The following is an 18,840-nucleotide window of genomic DNA, read 5'->3' as shown; positions in this document are numbered from 1 at the left end:
TTGAGGAGGACTTTCAGCGTCGGAGGGAAATTAAAAGTGTGTGTACGTGTGTGTGTGTGTGTGTGTGTGTGTGTGTGTGTGAAAGAGAGAGAGAGAGAGAGAGAGAGAGAGAGAGAGAGAGAGAGAGAGAGAGAGAGAGAGAGAGAGAGAGAGAGAGAGAGAGAGAGAGAGAGAGAGAGAGAATAAAAGAGTGGAAAAGAGTGAAATAAGACGAGCAGCCACTCTACGCAAGACTTGAAATAACTGCCAACAACATTTTCACGAAGCATCACAACCTTTTTATTTTTCGAACGCACAAAAGAAGATCATAAAGTGCCCTTGAAGAACTCCTAAAGGTGCCGTAAAGCAACTTACAAAACGGTAGAAAAAGTAGGAGAGAGAGAGAGAGAGAGAGAGAGAGAGAGAGAGAGAGAGAGAGAGAGAGAGAGAGAGAGAGAGAGAGAGAGAGAGAGAGAGACCTTCGGAGCCTTCTGCCTCACCACCTTCTCCTGTCTGCCTCCCTCCCTTCGTCATGGCAAACAAATATTTCTGACAAACTCTGAGCCTGGCGAGGGTGAAGGAAACAAACAAGCCTTCGGGAGTGAAAGTGATGGGTCGCTCACCTGGAGGATTCGAACAGGTGGAGAAAGTGTTGGAGGTTATTGGTACGTCTGTCTTCCTTCATCGTAGCAGGTGTTTGTGGAGGGCGAGGTGAGGAGCATGTGTGTGTCTGCGAGTGTGTGTGATGGTTGGGGTGTGTCTGTGTGCGTCTGTCCGTGTGTGTGTGTGCCTGTGCTTATATCTGGAGGCTTATGAGTTCGTGTCTCGTTCTCTTGTGTTACCTCCTCCTCCCCTCTTTTTTTTTTTTTTTTGGCCATCAGGGGGGAGAAGTGAGGGGTGATTGAGTCTTTGTGTGTGGAGGTTAAGGTGTACTTGCGTGGTGGGTCTGTATGTGTGTGTTTATGTAAATTTGTGTGCATGTCTGAAGGTTGAGTTTGTGGTGCATTCTCTGCTGCATGTTGCTGTCGCGCATGCTGATGATGGTGTTGGTGGGGGTGATGGTTGTGTTGGTGGTGGTGGTGGTGGTGGTGCTGAGTTGTGCTAGCGCCAGGGGGATGAGCATGCAAATATACTTGATTATTCATGTTTTTCAGAGGCGTGTTGACTGCAAGCTTGTGAGGCCGGACGGGGTTAGGGCGGAGGCGGTGAGAGGGACGCAGCGGGAGGGGGAGTTGGGGTGTTCCAGGAGGGAGAAAGGGGAGGGCAGGGTGTTCCAAGGGAGAGAAAGAAGGGGGTGCCTGACGGAGGCAATGGAAGAGAGGCAGGAGGAGGGGGTAGTTAGGGTGTTCCGCGGGGAGAAAGGTAGGGGGCAGGGTGTTCCAGGGGAGAGAAAGTGGGGGCAGGGCGAGGGCAGCGGGAGGAAGGCAGGAGGAGAGGAAGTTGGGGTGTTCCAGGGGAGAGAAAGAGGGGGAGCGGGGCGGAGGCAGTGGGAGGGAGGCAGTAGGAGGAGGGAATAGTGGTGTTCCAGTTGGGAGAGAGCAGGGGGTGATTTTTGGAAGGCGAAAGCATGAGGAACAGAGCTTGGGGATGTGTTAATGGCGGGGGGAGAGGGGGCAGCAGGAGCATGGTTTGGAGGGTGGTGTGAGGGAGTAGAGATGACAAGAGAGCAGCAGAGGTTTGGATTTCCCAGGGGGCGAGGGATGGAGGTAGGGGGGATTGGGGTTTTTGTGTTTCGAGGGGGGGGGGGGTAGAAAGCAGGGGGAGCAGGCGTTGGGATGTGCCAGGAGGGGAAGGAAGGAGATGCTCGGGGGTTGAAGGACTTGGGAAAAAGGAGATAGATAGAACGAGATAGATAGAGAGAAGGAATAAGAGAAAGAATAAGCAGTTGGAGAGACAGGAAGACAGGTGAGAGGGAGGGAGGATGATGGAGAACTGGGGAGATGAAGGATGCTGAGGGGACGAAAGAAAGTGTGTGTGGTGGGGGGGGGGGGGCATTCTTCGCCTCTCCATCAATAAAGAGAAAGGTTAACCCTCGACGTAACGGGGAAGAAGGGTCTCACACTTTGGACAACTTAAATTTCCGGGCCATTCTTTACCTCTTGCGCACCAACGTTTTCCGTCCCCCCCGCCCCCCGCCCCCCCAGAAGTAGGAAGAAAAGTAACAGCAATAGCACATAACTGCCGCTTACTCCATTGCGTTAGAAAAATGTACTTACTAGATCATACTATACCATATCTCCTCTTACTGACAGTCTTCTATCTCTTAAATTCCGCCGCATTGTTGCCTCAAACTTCTAGCGATATTTTCATACCGACTGCCCTTCTGACCTTGCTAACTACATGTCTCTCTCCCTCCACCGGGCCCGCTGCACTCGACTTTCTACTCTTGCTCATCCCTATACTGTCCAAATTCCTAATTCAAGAGCATCTCCATTCTTTCATCCCTTTCACTGGTAAACTCTGGAACAGTTTCCTGCGTCTCTATTTCCCCCAGGCTACTACTTAACCTCTTTCAAGAATGGAGTATCAAGACACCTCTCCCATCCGAAATTGGCCTCTCTTTCGGCCACTCTTCTCTATTCTCTTCTATATGAGCATTGCTATCGGGATTTTTTTTATTTATTTATTTTTGCCTATGAGCTGCTTCCCTTATTGTAAAAAAATATATATATATACGAGGAGGAGGAGGATGGAGATGAAAATGGGAGGATAAATATAGATAAGAGGAACACGATAACTCTAATCTTAAACAGGCGACCGCACGGACTTGAACAAAGAAAAAGAAAACGTTGAGAGAGTGTTTGTTCACGTGATGACTGAACAATGGGTTGGCGGCCTCTGTTTATGGCTTACAACGGTGGTAAAGGGAAGTAGGTCAGACCTTTTATTGACTCAAGTCCTGTGGATGTGATCAAGTGGAGGAGGAGAAGGAGGAAGAGGAGGACGAGGACGAGGAGAAGGAGGAGGAGGAGGAGGAGGAGGAGGAGGAGGAGGAGGAGGAGGAGGAGGAGGAGGAGGAGGAGGAGGAGGAGGAGGAGGAGGAGGAGAGAAATGGTAGGAAAAATAAAGACACTGTGCTAAAAATGAATAAAGAAGTGAAAATAATATAACTGTCGAGCTGAAGAGGAAAAGTGGGTGAATAGGCCAAAAAAATAGCATCATAATGAAAAATAAAGAGAAAATATAATAAAAAAGTACACCAACTATAAAGAGAATGACAAATGAAATAGAAAGCTATATGGAAAACGGATTATTTTTTTCCCTCAGATGTTAATTAGGAAGGGGAAGGGGAAAGAAAGCAGAATGATTCATGTGGTGTGTAAAGGACGAGACAAAGAAAAAGTGAAAACCAATGAAAAAATGTTGGGCGTCACGTAACGGCAGGTGTCGGTGTTATAAAGAGCCGGGAAAGAATATCAGAAAAACGCGGAAGTACAGCGAAAAAAAATGAGATACTAGAAATTTAAAGGAAAAATATTACAAGTCGTAGAGAGTAATAATGTAAATCCTGAAGTATGTTGTACCAAAAGTCAAAATATCAGAAAAACGCAAAGTACAGCGAAAAAAAAATTTAGACACTGGAAAATTACAGAGAAAAATTGAGATACGGGAAATTTAAAGGGAAAATTTAAGTCGTAGAGAATAATAATGTAAATTCTGAAGTATGTTTGACCAAAAGAATCAAAATATTAGAAAAAAGACACGAAGTAAAGCGAAAAAAAAAATGAGAAGCGGGAAATTTAAAGAGAAAATATAAGCCGTAGAGAATAATTAATAAAGATCCCAAAGTATGCTAGATCAAAAGAATCATAACCTATTAAACCAAGACGATATAGAAATCACAGGATAATCCATAAGTTAATTAAATGAATCCTGGCATTATTTACGGGCGACACAAATGAATTTAAATAAGTTGATTTGAGGCATTTTGATTAGTCAGGAAATAAATACCTTGATGATATACACGTTGACTCTGTACATTGTCTTTTATTGTACTCTTTTATTAATTATAATATATTGCAGTTGTTCTTTTGCGTGATTTCAACGACCAGAAAGAAAATGTGAGAAAAAGAGAAGAAGAAGAGGAAGAAAAAGAAGAGGAGAGAGAGAGAGAGAGAGAGAGAGAGAGAGAGAGAGAGAGAGAGAGAGAGAGAGAGAGAGAGAGAGAGAGAGAGAGAGAGAGAGAGAGAGAGAGAGAGTCTGGCATGCCGTAAATATGAGTGACAGGAAACAGGAGAACCGAGAGAGGGAAAAAAACTCGAAAATAAGAAATGGTAGACTCAACCTGTAACTCGAGAGGTGAAGTACGTGAAAAAGAATAGGAATAAAACACGAACAGTAAGAAAGAGAACATTATTTGCTTATTCTACTCTCTCTCTCTCTCTCTCTCTCTCTCTGTGGCGCTTCTCTTAGATACATATTTTCATTTCCTTCTGGGTATAAAATAGTACTCGCTGCCTCATCTATTTTGATTTCCGGTGATGGGACTGTCGGAAAGGTCTTCGGATGGAAAATTGATGTCGAGATGATGGCGGAAGTGGCAGAGGAGGAGGAGGAGGAGGAGGAGGCGTGAGGTAAAAGCCCTGTTGGAGGTGTGGTACCTAATGTAGTAGGAAAGGAAAAGATGGATAAGATAGAACAGCCATACCAGGTAGGCTTAGGAAGGGTTAACGGAGAGAGGAAAAGAGGAAGAGAAAGGATAGGGGGAGGAGGAGGAGGAGGAGGAGGAAGATTTTAGGAAGAAGAGATTCTGGTTAAAATACATTTTTGTTAGTATGTCTACCTATGTACGCCTCCCCTCCACACACACACACACACACACACACACACACACACACACACACACACACACACACACACACACACACACACACACACACACACACACACACACACACACACACACACACACACACACACACACACACACTCATTTTTATTTTCATTTAATATTTCTCGATAATTTTTGTTACACGGATTTTTTTTTCTGACGATCTCAATTATTTTCCCTATTATCTTTTTGCTTCTTTTCTCTCCTTTTTCATTTCGGGGCCAGTCAACACGTGGCTCAGTAATTGTTCCGGCGATCTTTGGTCAGCCGATTTTTAACTCCAAAACATCGTGCCATTTTGTTGATTTATTTTGTTTTTACCTTTTATACATATTTTCCAGACTCATTGCAGTGTCAGTTGCCAAACCAGATAATCATTTTACGTTTTTCCGTTTCCATATTTTCCTTATTTTTGTAATGGTACCTGCCACTCACCCATCACTCATATCGTAAGGCTATTCTCCATCCTTCCCTGTACTTATTACATCAACAAACTCCTTAACGAGAGCTGACAGGTGAACGGTTTAATATTCCATTATTACAGGACCTCAGCGGAAAATGGATAATTACCGCTCCCTATTTTCATTTACTTCTCACAAGGGCATCAGACAGGCGTGAGGGAGTGAGGGAAGAAGGGAGCAAATGGAGGGAGTGGCTGTAGGAGGGAGGTTCAAGCGTGAGGGAGGAAAGGAAGGAGGGAGTAGAGTTAAGGGCTGCAAGAGGGAGGGTATCAAGTAAGGGATTTGTGAGGTAGAGGGTGAGGGAGGGGCTGCAGGAGGGAGATGCATGCGTGAGTGAGTGAGGAAAGGAGGGAGCAAAAGGAGTAAGGGGCAGTTTCCTTCCTTCTCACTCTTAACCCTCTCCTTCCCATACTTTCTTTCACTGCAATTCTCTTTCCTTCTCTCTCCTACTCTCTCCGCTCTCCGCCCTCCACTTCCCCTTCCGTTTTCTCTCTCGCTCTCCTCTCTTCTCACTCTTCACCTTCATTTCCCTACCATTTTCTTCTCACGTCCCTCCTCTTCCTTACCCTCTCCAAATCTCGGTTTTTCCACCTTCTATTTCCTCTCTTTTCCTCTAAGCATGACCCCACTGTTTCCTCCCTAATTCTCTTCCTGTTTTCCTCCGTTTCCTCTCATTTTACCTCCTTGTTTCTCTCCACTGTTTCCTCCTTTTTTCTCCACCGTTTCCTCTTTCTTTCCCTGTTTCCCCCCAGTGTTTCCTCCACTTCTCTCTCTGTTTCCCTCCACCGTTTTCTCTTTTTTTTTTCCACTATTTCTCTCCAGTTTCCCCTCCACCGTTTCCTCTCCATTCATCTTCCGCGTTTCTTCTCATTGATTCTCTCCCTGTTTCCCTCCAATGTACTGTTTCCTCTGTTTTCAGCCTTATTTCCCTCCGTCATTTCCTCTATTTTTATCCTCATTTCCCTCCACCATTTCCTCTGTTTCTCTCCCTATTTTCTCTTAACGTTTCTTATCCTTTTCTCCCACATGCTCCTCCCCTCCCCCGCCGTTCCCTCTTCGTTTCTCGGCAACATCGAAGGAGGGTTTGTTAATTAGCCTGTTATGAGCGTAATGATTCCAATAATGTGTGGAGGGCTGTTGAGGTGCTCCTGTATGCTCTCCACTCGTGTGTGTGTGTGTGTGTGTGTGTGTGTGTGTGTGACTAGTTATTTTTTCCTCTTCTTTCTGCTCCCATTTCTGCTTTTCCAGTGGCGTCCAAATGTTTGTGTTTGAAAGACTGCATATCGCATCGATTCGCAAACTTTTAAAACATGTATGAAAAGTGCGGCATTCTCGTGGTGTTGTTGTTTTCATTGTCGGTGGCGGTGGTGGTGATGGTGGGGGAGTTGGGGGGGGGGGGGCTGGCCGTGTTAATGATGGCACAGATGCATATAATGTCTGTGCGTGTGTGTGTGTGTGTGTGTGTGTGATTAAGTATGTAAATGAATAGATAACACAATGGGGTGATCGGTCTAGCCAAGACACACACACACACACACACACACACACACACACACACACACACACTCACACTCACACAGCGGCCTTTACGTCACTGGATGTTGGTGTCGCCTGTGTTGTGTAACCCTTGTGTAGAGGGCTGTGGAGTGTGTGTGTGTGTGTGTGTGTGTGTGTGTGTGTGTGTGTGTTAATGCAGAGGCAACACAATGGGATGATCGGGCTAGCCAACACACACACACACACACACACACACACAGCGGCCTTCACGTCACCGGATGTTGGTGGCGCCTGTGTTGTGCGGCCCTAGTGTAAAGGGCTGGGGGGGGGGGGTACTCAGGATGGGTGTTATGTAATGTTAAATTTAAATATATCTCTGCTTTATGTGGTGCTGATGTTCTTGACAGGTGATTATCCCTCGGTAACCTCGTTTATAATTTATTACAGATGTTATTTCTGTTAGAAATGGAAGTTATTTTCGGCCAAAGTTCATGCATTACTACAACTACTCGGCTTGGGAATCAGCATTTAAAGTTTGTAGTTTTTTTCATACACGTAAATACGTAACTCCTAGAAAGGAACTTTTAGTGCCTCGTAGCGTAATGGTTGGCACGCTTGGCTTACAGCGGAGAGCTTCTGGTTTTGTTTCCTGGACAGACTGGAGACATGGTCGAATTGTACACTGTTGCCTCGGTTTTCTTTGATTCGTTAGGTACCAGGTAAAAGTCGAGTGTTTTAAAGCTTAATCCTGGAGATATGTCCCGCTTCTATCGCACGTCCCTCAGAGCACTCCGCCGCGCCTTGGCTCGTGGAGGCTTGGCTCTAAAGGGACGGACGGACACCAAGACCAAGACCACTATTCTCACAAGGAACCCGAGGAAGTGTGTGAGCTCAAAATGCCGCTCGTTCTTGTACTCGTGTTTTTATCGTCAACCTTGGAAGTGAGGAAGGAAGACTTTGAACTGTAAATGTCAAAGGTAATCATAAAGTTATATTAATTAATGTAAGTGGAGATTCGTATTCAAACAAAAAAAAGTGTTATTGCCGCTGGTATCTTCCTGTGAGAGCGTGTGGATTTTTACACCACCTTGTTAAGTAATTAAACCAAACTACGGACACGAGAAAACAATACTCCTCGAAGGCAGGTTAATGTAAAATACACAGGTGATCGCCGTGACCCCGTACAGTAGTCAACCGCCACCCGATGCCCACATTTTTTCCATTACGCGCTTGACACCTCGGCCTCCTCCTGTTTACACACGTTCCAATTTAGCTCCGCCACTCCGCCTGCCCCGTCCCCCGCCTGGCTTTTTTTGTGTTGAGGTGTTGCGGTCCGCCTGCACACTCCTGCACCGGTGTTGATTTTCTGAGAGAGAGAGAGAGAGAGAGAGAGAGAGAGAGAGAGAGAGAGAGAGAGAGAGAGAGAGAGAGAGAGAGAGAGAGAGAGAGAGAGAGAGAGAGAGAGAGAGAGAGAGAGAGAGAGAGAGAGAGAGAGAGAGAGATCCATCCATCCATCCATCCATCCATACATACATACATACACACATACATACATACATTGACGGGCAGAACTGACATAGTAAGCATTGATGTAAGGCCACGGATGCTTATCACTCAGTGTCATGTGTTCCAAAACTCAGCAAAAGCCTCAGTCATTGTGAGCCCTAAATAACACGTCGAATTGTTAGCTGCAACGGATGTCCTTAGTTTCTCTTTTTCTTTGATTTGAACGAGCTATCAGGTGTTCCTAATTACTGCGAATATGTCACTGAGGCACAAGTTCACGCCGCTGTCACTGATAATTTACAGCAACGGTAAAATTCAGTACAATGTAATATTAATAGTAAATAAGTCTCTGGAAATTACCAGTAAACGATAAAGTCCCGTACCGCTTGCATCGTTTGCAAGAATATTCGTGTTCAAGCATACGGAAAGAAGCTTCAACCCGCGGCGAAATGCATCGAATAATATAGTGTTTTCAGTGGAGGAATTTATGTTATGTTTTGTAATCCAGTTATTGTTAGGGTGTTTGCTCTGCTGAATTACTCTGCAGGCGAACTTGAAAAAAAGGAGCTACCTATTGTAACATTTTTTGACAACTAGAAAAGAAACCGTTGTATTTTGAATGAGTAAGTCACCATCTTGCGCCACTATAAACACTTGCCTGCACCATGACGGGCTGGGGCCGAACACCATCCAGGCCCCTCAAGCAAGCCTACCGGCGCTATAGGTGTAGACGTACACACACACACACACACACACACACACACACACACACACACACACAAAAAAAAAAAAAAAAAAGCGATGTGAAAGTCGTTGTTACCAATAAAGCGAAAGAAACAGGAAGGCGATTGTTGGGAAATCCGTTTTGTTCATAGATTCTCAGTTCTCGTCTTCTTCGCAGGCGTAAAAGTCCGGTCTCGCTTTCGGTCGTTTGAGTGTATAAATATCATGATTATTTTTTTGTTTTCCTTTGCCGTGGTACTTCAACATTAAAAGGTCTTCTGTCTTGAGGAAAAGGAAAAAGAAAGTTCTCTCAGGCACTTGTGGAAATACTAACCCGCCACTCTTTTGAGCACGATTGCGAAAAGGAAACTTTGTAATGGAGCGGCAAGCACTTCCAACTCGTGCTTGTTTTTACACTTATTTATATTTTCCATTTCACTTCGTTTCTCCGCGGGAAAGAGCTCTAGGTAGTTGAGGGAAAGAAAATTGCCACGTATTTTTACAGGCTACTGGAACCACATGTGGCTAACATTGCCTGCGTCTCTACCACCTCAACCACCTGCCCCTTCATTGCACTTTATCACTCTTTGTCTTCTCTGTTTTTTGGTCACAATTTTTTCGCGTTATCTCCTTCTCTTTCACGTTCTTGTTCTTCTTTTCTCGGTCTTGTTCGTGTTATTTTTTCTTCTTGTTCTTGTTCATTTTGTTCTTCGTTTCCTGTAGTCCACCTCCCACAAACTTTATTTCCTTTTCTGTTTCTCACAATCCTATTCTCTCTCATAATCCCTTCCTCTTCTTTCTTTCCTCCTCCGCCTCCTTCTCCTTCTTCTCTTCTTTGTGCGTCTTTTTCCTTGCTTTCGTTCTTCTTCTCTTTATCCTCGTTCTCCTACTCGTCATCCTCGTCTCCAAACCTCCAACCTCTTCATTTTTCCCGCGCGGTCATCGTCGTTGTGTGCGTCGCTTTACCTGCTCCTCCCGTGCCTCCTTAGGTGTGCAGCGTGTGATCTAGCGCTTCACTATTTACATGATTGCCCTCGTGTGTTGTGGCGAGGAAAGAGAGGGAGGAAGGTTTTAGCCCAACGCCCACATTTGCATAATCTGCCACAGACTTTGATCGCCTAAAAGCTGGAAGTGATCTTGAGCCCCTGCAGCTTAAGGCTCGTTTACTCTTAACTAAGACGCCCTTCTCACGCCTGCATTGATCTGGGATAACGCGCGGCATGACTGATTCTTTACATCGCGTTCCTGGTGTGGGTTTGTCAAGGACGTGAGGTTTATGGGAGTTGCGTCGAGGGCTTCAAGCATGGAGAGCTGTTTGCCGCCACTCACGTCTTGGGAGCCGCGCGTGACCAGTGGCGTCGGGCAACAACTTTATGGCTTTATTACCTGGAAGTGCCGCCTCATAGCCGTCATATTACTATCACTTTCCTGCTCTCTTTCTCCTTTCTTTCTCTTTCTCTCTCACGGTTATGCTCCTGAGTGCCCATCCTCGGTTCCTCTTCTCTTCTTTTTTTAATCAGCTAATGGAATTTTCTCCAGGCTCCCTCTGTCTCGTTCCCAATGCGTCGCTTTTTGTCCTCAGATCTAAATTTTGCTCTGTTATTGTCCCTGTATTGATGTGCCGCTTTGTCTGGGAACACGGCAGCGAGGAGGGGGTCGAGGGGGTCACAGTGTTCCTCATCCTGTATCTATTTCGGGTCTTGCTACTCGCCGCGCTTCCCCGGACAATTAAGGGAAAGCTGCGGTAGATTGGCAGTACTCAGGTAACCAGGGAACCCTAAACCGCAGGTGGTTGGTTTGGTCGGCGGCGTGTGAGAGCCCTGTACGCCCACCACCACCACCACCACCACGGTTGTCAAATGATGGATTACCCGTTATTCCTGTGCGTAGCGGTATATCTCTAAATGATTACCGTTACTGTAATTTATTGTTTATTGCGTATTCGTTAATGGTGTGTATTGCAGTTTGTGTGTGCGTGGGAGGCAGGATAATGGCAATCGTTTTAATTGGATAACAGGATTTTGTTATTGAAGATTATGTAGATGTTTCGTCTTGTAATGAATAGATAACTTAGAAATGTGTGTCTGTATGTGTGTGTTGTGTATGAATAAGAGAGAGAGAGAGAGAGAGAGAGAGAGAGAGAGAGAGAGAGAGAGAGAGAGAGAGAGAGAGAGAGAGAGAGAGAGAGAGAGAGAGAGAGAGAGAGAGAGAGAGAGAGAGAGAGAGAACATACAACATTATATACGACTTTATATAAAATAAGAAAGACGTTCGAAATAAATGTAGAATTCAAGAAAGCGAAATAAACTTCTCAAAGGAATCATTAGGCGACTTTCTTCCTGGGCCACGCGGGGGATTAGGGGGAGGGGGCGGGGGTAGGGGATCGGGGGAGAGGGGGGGGGGGCGTGCACACTTCCCACTCGAAGAGTTGAACCCAGACCCGTCGCAGGGGCTGGCGTGGGCGTCCTCGGTAACGTCCAGGTATTTCATTAGTAGCCGTCAAGTGAACTTTTATCAGTGTATCCGTGACCTCCTCTTTACTGGTTCTGATTGGGTGTGTTTTTATTGACCTCTGTCGTTAATCCCTTTGTTTCCCTCTCTCCCTCTCTCTCCTTTCCTCCCTTCTTATCCTCCCTCTTGGTCCTTCTTTTTCCCCCTCCCTCACCCACACTCCCCTCCCTCCCATTTCAATTCACACCGTTTCCTCTTTCTTCCTCTCCTTTCCTCTTTCCTCCCCATTATCTTCCCTCCGTTGCTCCTTCTTTTTCCTCCTCCCTCACCCACACTCCCCTCCCTCCCTGCTTCCTTCTCTTTCCCATTTCTCTTCATACCGTTCCGCTTCCTTCTTCTCCTTTCCTCTCCCCTCACCCATATTCCCTTCCCCTTCCTCCTTCCATTCCTTTCCTCCACCCTCACCCACACTCCACCCCTCTCCCCTTCATCTCTTTCCACGACCCTCATTCACACTCCCCTCCCTCCTCCTCCTCCCCACTCATCCTTCCTTACCATACTCCCCTCTCTTCCTCCTCCTCCCTCACCCCCCCCCCTCTCTTCGTTTCCCCATTTCTATTCACACCGTCCAAGGTCATTAATGGGGACGGTAGTTTTTCTTCTTAACGGCGCTGCAGACTTTACGAGGTTCCACTGAGTTACGTAAGATTGAAAGGAACCATAAAAAATACATATACACTCCTGGGTCTTAAAAGCGTGTTATGCATCAAAAGGAGACATTAAAGAAAAATTACCTTATTCAATTATCATACTAATGCGCTTGGAGCTGGAATGGCGGGAACTAAAATAAAAATATATATTAATGTAAAAGATACGCCATTGGACTTTCGTATTTTGAGTGCGTGGGATGTTCTGACGCTTTGATACGCATTCTTCATGACGCCAGACGAGCATTCTTGAGAGAGAGAGAGAGAGAGAGAGAGAGAGAGAGAGAGAGAGAGAGAGAGAGAGAGAGAGAGAGAGAGAGAGTAACGAAATGTGGGTGAGAAAAAGGAGAGAAAATATATGAAAAGAAAAGGATAAAACGATAATTGTAAGAAATGAATTGAAAGCTAAAGGTGAATTAATGAAAGGGACAGGAAATAATGGGAGAGAGAGAGAGAGAGAGAGAGAGAGAGAGAGAGAGAGAGAGAGAGAGAGAGAGAGAGAGAGAGAGAGAGAGAGAGAGAGAGAGAGAGAGAGAGAGAGTTGCTTAGAGTGAGAACGAGGGACCTCACACATAGCAACATCGTTTTTGTCGTCAGGTCGCCACGGGGTTGAGTCGCTCCTTGATCCCAAGTGCTCCCCTTCTCCTCCTCCTTCTCATTCCTTCTCTCTCTCTTTTTCTTAATAACACATACGAGGCTCAAAACTGTGCGTGAAAATGAAGACGAGAAAGAGGCTACAAGAATGAGAAAACAAAAAAAAATATGGAAGCTATGTGTGAGGGTGACGAGGAGACGCAACAAAAATGTGAAAACAAAAATAAGGAAGAGCCGGAAGAGGAGAGAGATCCGAAAGAAATGTAGAAAAGTGTAAAAAAGGAGCTGAAGGCAAAAGTCGTGTGCCAGGGAAGGAAACGAGGAGGAAAGATGTGGAGTGAAAAATTGGAGAGAGGAAGGAATAACGAATTTGGTGAGTAAAGAGTTAAGGGAAGACAGGAAACAGGAGTAGAGAGAAAATATGGAAATGGCAAATATGAGGAAAGAGAGAAAACGAGTGGAGTAAGAAATTGGAGGGAGGGAGGAATGTCGAATTTGGTGAATATAAAGAGAGAAGGAAGGAGAGAAAACAGGAGTCGGACGAAAATAAGAAAATGGAAAAGATAAGGAAAGAGAAAAAAAAACGAGTGAGAAAGAAATTGAAAGGAGGGTGGAATGTATATTTGGCGAATAGAAAGAGAGAAGGAAAGAGAGAAAACGGGAGATGAGCGAAATTAAGAAAATGGAAAAGATAAGGAGAGAAAACAAGAATATGGAGAAAAAAAAAGAAAATGGCTTCGAAAGAGAGTAAACGAACGGAGTAAGAAGTTGGAGGGAGGGAGGAATATCGAATTTGGTGAATGAAGAGATAAGGGAAGAGAGAATACGGGAGGAGAGATAAAAAAGAAAAAGAAAATGGGAAAGAAAGGAAAGAGAAAACTGAATTAGGTAGAAAATAAGAAAATGGGAAAGATTACAAGAGAGAGAAAGCAGAAGTATGTGGAAAGGACGAAAATGGCAAGGATGAAATTATACAAACTTAGAAAAGGTAAATAATAAGAAGAGGGAAATAGAGTAGAAGAAAAGAGATAAAGGAAAGGCTAGAAGTGTAAAAGAAAAGTAGGTCAGGATTTATAATTATTACGCAAATAATTAAAAAAATAAAAACAATCCAGCGACAAGTATGAAATTATAGAGACTCAGAAAAAAAGGAAAATATAAGAAGAGAGAAAGAAAGGAAAATACTAAAGAGAAAGTAAATGATAGCCGTGTAAAAGAAAAGAAAGTATATCTTTACAAATATTACGTAAAAAAAAGATAAATAAAAAAACTTCATCCTTCGTTTCTTTCAAGCTCACTTAGACATTGATTTTTTTCATCTGAGGTTTGGGGAAGAGAAGTCGCTTGAGGCATTTTTCTTTTACTCTCAGAAGGCGGATGGATAGCTCGCTTCCCTCATCTCTCTCTCTCTCTCTCTCTCTCTCTCTCTCTCTCTCTCTCTCTCTCTCTCTCTCTCTCTCTCTCTCTCTCTCTCTCTCTCTCTCTCTCTCTCTTCCTCCAGGGCGCGCTTACCTGCCCCCCATACGCCACTTTTACTCCACCTGTCCTTCTATATCACCTTTATTACCAACATTTACATTTTTCTTTAACCCTTATCCATTTACTTTTCATCCACCACCGTCCTATCACCACCATTACCACACTCGCCATCTCACACACGCGTTACTTTTATCCACCTGTCCATCTACACCGTCTCTACCATCATCCTTTCCATTCCTTCTTTAACCCCTTTTTATCACCCCCATATCACAACTGCAACAACCACCACCACCACCATCACCGCATTTCTTTTACCATCAGCCTTTTCATTCCCTCCCTGACCCATTTCCACCTACTCGTCGTTCACCACCACCAGGCTTCCCTTATCACTACCACCACCACCACCACCACATCACACAGTTACCACATGGATACGGATCAATGTGAGGTATTTCTCGTCATCCATATTCCTCGTTCCTCGCGGCCCGTGGAGGTTCTCTGCCCCAACTCTTATGATGCGGGGCTGTGGCGGGAGTCTCGTCGGCCTAAATAAATACCTTGCCATCAATATATGCCTCGCGGGTATCCACTGCTTTCTTTCCTCCATTACCTCCGCCTCCTCCTCCGCCTCCTCCTCAGCCCCCAATCCCTCCTCCTACTGCCTCTCTATCCATTTTCTTCTCCTGGTACCTGTTCCCCATTACCATTATTATCCACCTCCTCCTCCTCCTATTATCACATTTATCTTCGATTTCCAAAATTAGGGACAGTGTTTTTTCTTCACTTTATTGGTTGCCATAATCACACCCTTAGTTGCATGTTTTATCTCGCCGCCACTCTCATTATCCTCAACATTAACGGCATTACCAACACCTATGTTAAGAGTAGGTTTTCCTCTACCTATCTTTACTGCTTTCTCTTTAGGTTCCATCGCCTACCTCACAACTACTTTCACTTTCACTATCACCTTCATTATCACCAAAACCACCTTCAACACCACCAGCATCACCAGCACCACCTGTAGCCATATCTAGTGTCGTAAAGATCCTCGGTCACGAGGCCAGCCCATTCCTTCCCGTGGCCTGACAGGCGGGATGTGTGGTGGGTAAGATTTAATACAGTCCCAGGTGGGCGGCCGCCACCCTGGAGGCACCTGGCAATGAAATACATATTCGTCTTTTCTAAACCTTAACCATGTTTTTTTTTTGTTCTTATAACGAGAATAGAAGTTTTACGAGGCGTGACCGAGTCTTATATATGGTGTGCATTTGTTTTCGGAGGCCGAAACTCGTAGTTTAGTGTTACCGAGAAACTTCGTGACGACCCTAACTTTTCAAAACAGGTTATACTCTCGACGTCTAGTGTTACACATTTTGCTGGTGGCCTCGAAGTGTGAGGTAAAAGAAGGACGGTAAACCCGCCTTAATGACTCACCTAAGGTGACCAATCTGTAGGCAGCAGCAACAACGGCAGGGGGCAGTGCGTGCAGCAGGGGCCGTAGGGGCGGCAGGGAGGGTACCATGATGTGCCACGGGGAGGGTTTGAATGTGTCACTCAACCCCCGTGTGAGTTCGAGGACAGGGGTGTGACAGGAGTGAGGCGCCTGCTACCACCCTCACCACCTCCACAAACACCAACACCGCTATCACCGCTGCTGTCGCCGCCGCCACTTCTACCACCGTCACCGCCACAAGTAACGCCGCCACCACCACTGTCACCTCTCACACACATGCACCTCCCACGCCCTCCTCCCAGCCACGACGCGGGAGAGTGAGGGGGAGGCCTCGGCACACTTGAAGTCCGCGCGCTTCTTTTACTCAAGTTTTCTGAGATTCAAGTTCAGTATTCCTTCTAAATGATCATAATCCGCGGGAATAACATGGGCCGCCCCACTAAATCCCAGCTGGGTGCGCGGTGTTTTTCATGGTCACGAACGGGACACGTACGGAGCAGTACTTCGATGACGACGCTAAAAACTTGAGCGGCGGTCATTGCATCACCATTATGGTCGAGCACAAATGTTCCCTCCCCATGAGGTCTTTTTCTTTCCTTCGTCTAAGCTTCACTGGGTCTTTCTCTCAGCAACACACGGCGTACACGGGGGATCGATCCTCGGCGTAAAGCATCGCACCGTCAGTAAGGAGCGTCGAGCGGCCGTGCTCCCCTCACCTTGCTGCCGCGGGTGGAGGAAGGGGAGTGAGGCGTCACGCGCGAGCCCGACCCACTGACTGTCTGCGAGGCGAGGGGGCCGCGGGGGGGAGGAGGGGAGAGGCGCGGACGGCTGTGTGTGTGTGTGTGTGTGTGTGTGTGTGTGTGTTTCGGGTTTCGAGGGTTGGCGGTGATGTGTTTCCTTCATGGGCTGCCACTCACGCCGCCTCGCACTGTTCTAATGAGCCGTCGCTGCAACGGCTGAAAAACTGACCCTCACGCTCGTGGGTTTTCTGGGTCACAAAAATCAGCGATGGTAGCTCTTGGCCTTCCTTGTTTTGCGGGAATATTCACCGCGGCAAACACTGCGTGATATGCGAGACACAAACAGAGGCCCAGAAATTATATGTTCAGGAAAATGGTGAGCATTAGAAAATGAAATATTTAATGATAACTTTTTATTAGTATAATAATGAAATTTAAACTATATTTTGTTATCATTTATTATTATTATTATTATTATTATTATTATTATTATTATTATTATTATTATTATTATTATTATTATTATTATTATTATTATTATTATTATTATCATCAATAGCTTAGTAGTAGTAGTAGTAGTAGTTGTTGTTGTTGTTGTAGTAGTAAATTATATGGTAATTGATATTATTTAAAAACACTTGTATAACTGAGCTCCGTGGAAGACCAAGGGTTGGTAGCCTCCAGCCCTTCAGCAGGCCGCGCGCCTAACCTACATTTCGGCCCCTACTGGTGAACCAAAAACACATAACAGAGGTTTTGGAGAGGTCAAATTCATGCCGGCAAGAATGGAGCGAGTGGTTATTACAGCTTCCTTCCTGCAATTTCACGCTCGCGGCTCTGTGGTTTTCCAGGACTGTGTATGATTTTTTTTTTGCACAGTCCTTCGTATATCATTTTGAGTACTTCGGAAGGATAGATTTCCATCACAAGTCTTGCTGATACATTCTGAATTATGAAAAAAAAAAATCGCTTGCCAGGTCTTCCTTTGTGCCCTGTTGAATGAACTAAATCGCGTTATCTTTGCCCTCACTCCTATTTTTTGTCAGAGGTTTACAGAAAATTGAATTTTCAAAGTTACACACACACACACACACACACACACACACACACACACACACACACACACACACACACACACACACACACACACAAACAAACAACATGTTCTTTTGATAAAACTCATAGCAACCGGAAAAGTCAACATCATTATAATTTCAACAACAACAAAAACGCGCGCGCGCTCGAGAGAGAGAGAGAGAGAGAGAGAGAGAGAGAGAGAGAGAGAGAGAGAGAGAGAGAGAGAGAGAGAGAGAGAGAGAGAAAAAAACGAGGGGAATATGTTTTTAATATTCGTACTTTGATGACAAAACAATGTACATGCGTCAGGGATTAAACAGAGGATTACATTTTACCAATTCACAGTGCCAACCAGGCTTTCCGAAAATAGCTAGTGATGTTTCGGTCATGCTAGAAAATGGAGCAAAGACAAAACAGATGAACATATTGAACAAAAGGAACCTTGAACCAGAACAAACGTGCTGCATCATACCTCACATTAGCCGCGGATCAGCCCAAAGCTAATATACAGGAAAGAAAATGGGGTTGCGGACAGAGAAACAGTGATATATTCCTTTCAAGTGAGCGGCGGCCATAAACACTAAGAAAAAGAAAACGTGTGTGTTAGAGGAAAGGAGTGACGATGACATACAGAGAAAGGTAACGTGACAGCGCAGGTGGCGGCGGCGTGATAAACAGAACGTGAAACCCGAATAAGAAAAAAAAAAGCAAAACAAGAAAAACAGAGCACAGCGTTGGCACAAAGGACAATGGAGTTACGGAACGAAAACGATGACAAGACAAGGATCAAGAGAGAGAGAGAGAGAGAGAGAGAGAGAGAGAGAGAGAGAAGTGAATCGTAGGCACAAAGGAGAGAGAGCTCACACACCCACGAGAAAAAGTCCCACACAAAGAGAAAAGGGAAAATACTGGTACCCGATGTTGCTACTTTTCCCCCTTTCTGCGTCACCTCAGTAGCTTGCCCACCATTAGGCTGACAAATTCGTCTTATGAAGGACAAAGGCGTGAGGGAAAGCTTCGGGGAAACTGGATAATGAGGAGGAAATAGGAACAGGACAACAGAGAGAGAGAGAGAGAGAGAGAGAGAGAGAGAGAGAGAGAGAGAGAGAGAGAGAGAGAGAGAGAGAGAGAGAGAGAGAGAGAGAGAGAGACCTACCTATCTACCTACCTACCTATAAACATACATACATACATACATACATTCAGAAAGAAAGTAAGAAGGAAAGAAGGAAGGAAGAAAAGAAGGGAGGAAAGAAAGAAGGAAGGAAGGATTGAAAGAATGAAAGAAAAAAATGAAAGAAAGAAAAAACAGACAGACATACAGACAAACAAACAGACAGAC

At 45.2% G+C, this 18,840-nt stretch overlaps 1 protein-coding gene across 1 annotated transcript in view; it reads right to left on the bottom strand.

Annotated features, from left to right (window-relative positions):
- Window positions 1-16,485, bottom strand: part of LOC126981463 (PDF receptor-like) — a 169,819-nt gene extending 153,334 nt beyond the window's left edge. The window contains exon 1 of the mRNA XM_050832527.1: window positions 15,663-16,485. The gene's annotated coding sequence lies outside the window, so the exon portion shown is untranslated. The remainder of the gene's footprint in view (window positions 1-15,662) is intronic.
- Between the last annotated feature and the right edge of the window lie 2,355 nt (window positions 16,486-18,840).

This window comes from Eriocheir sinensis, chromosome 48 (assembly GCF_024679095.1).
Source record: "Eriocheir sinensis breed Jianghai 21 chromosome 48, ASM2467909v1, whole genome shotgun sequence".
In the NCBI taxonomy this organism is placed as follows: Eukaryota; Metazoa; Arthropoda; class Malacostraca; order Decapoda; family Varunidae; genus Eriocheir; species Eriocheir sinensis.
Note: the sequence above shows the minus strand (reverse complement) of the source record. Positions and strands in the feature narration are given on the sequence as shown.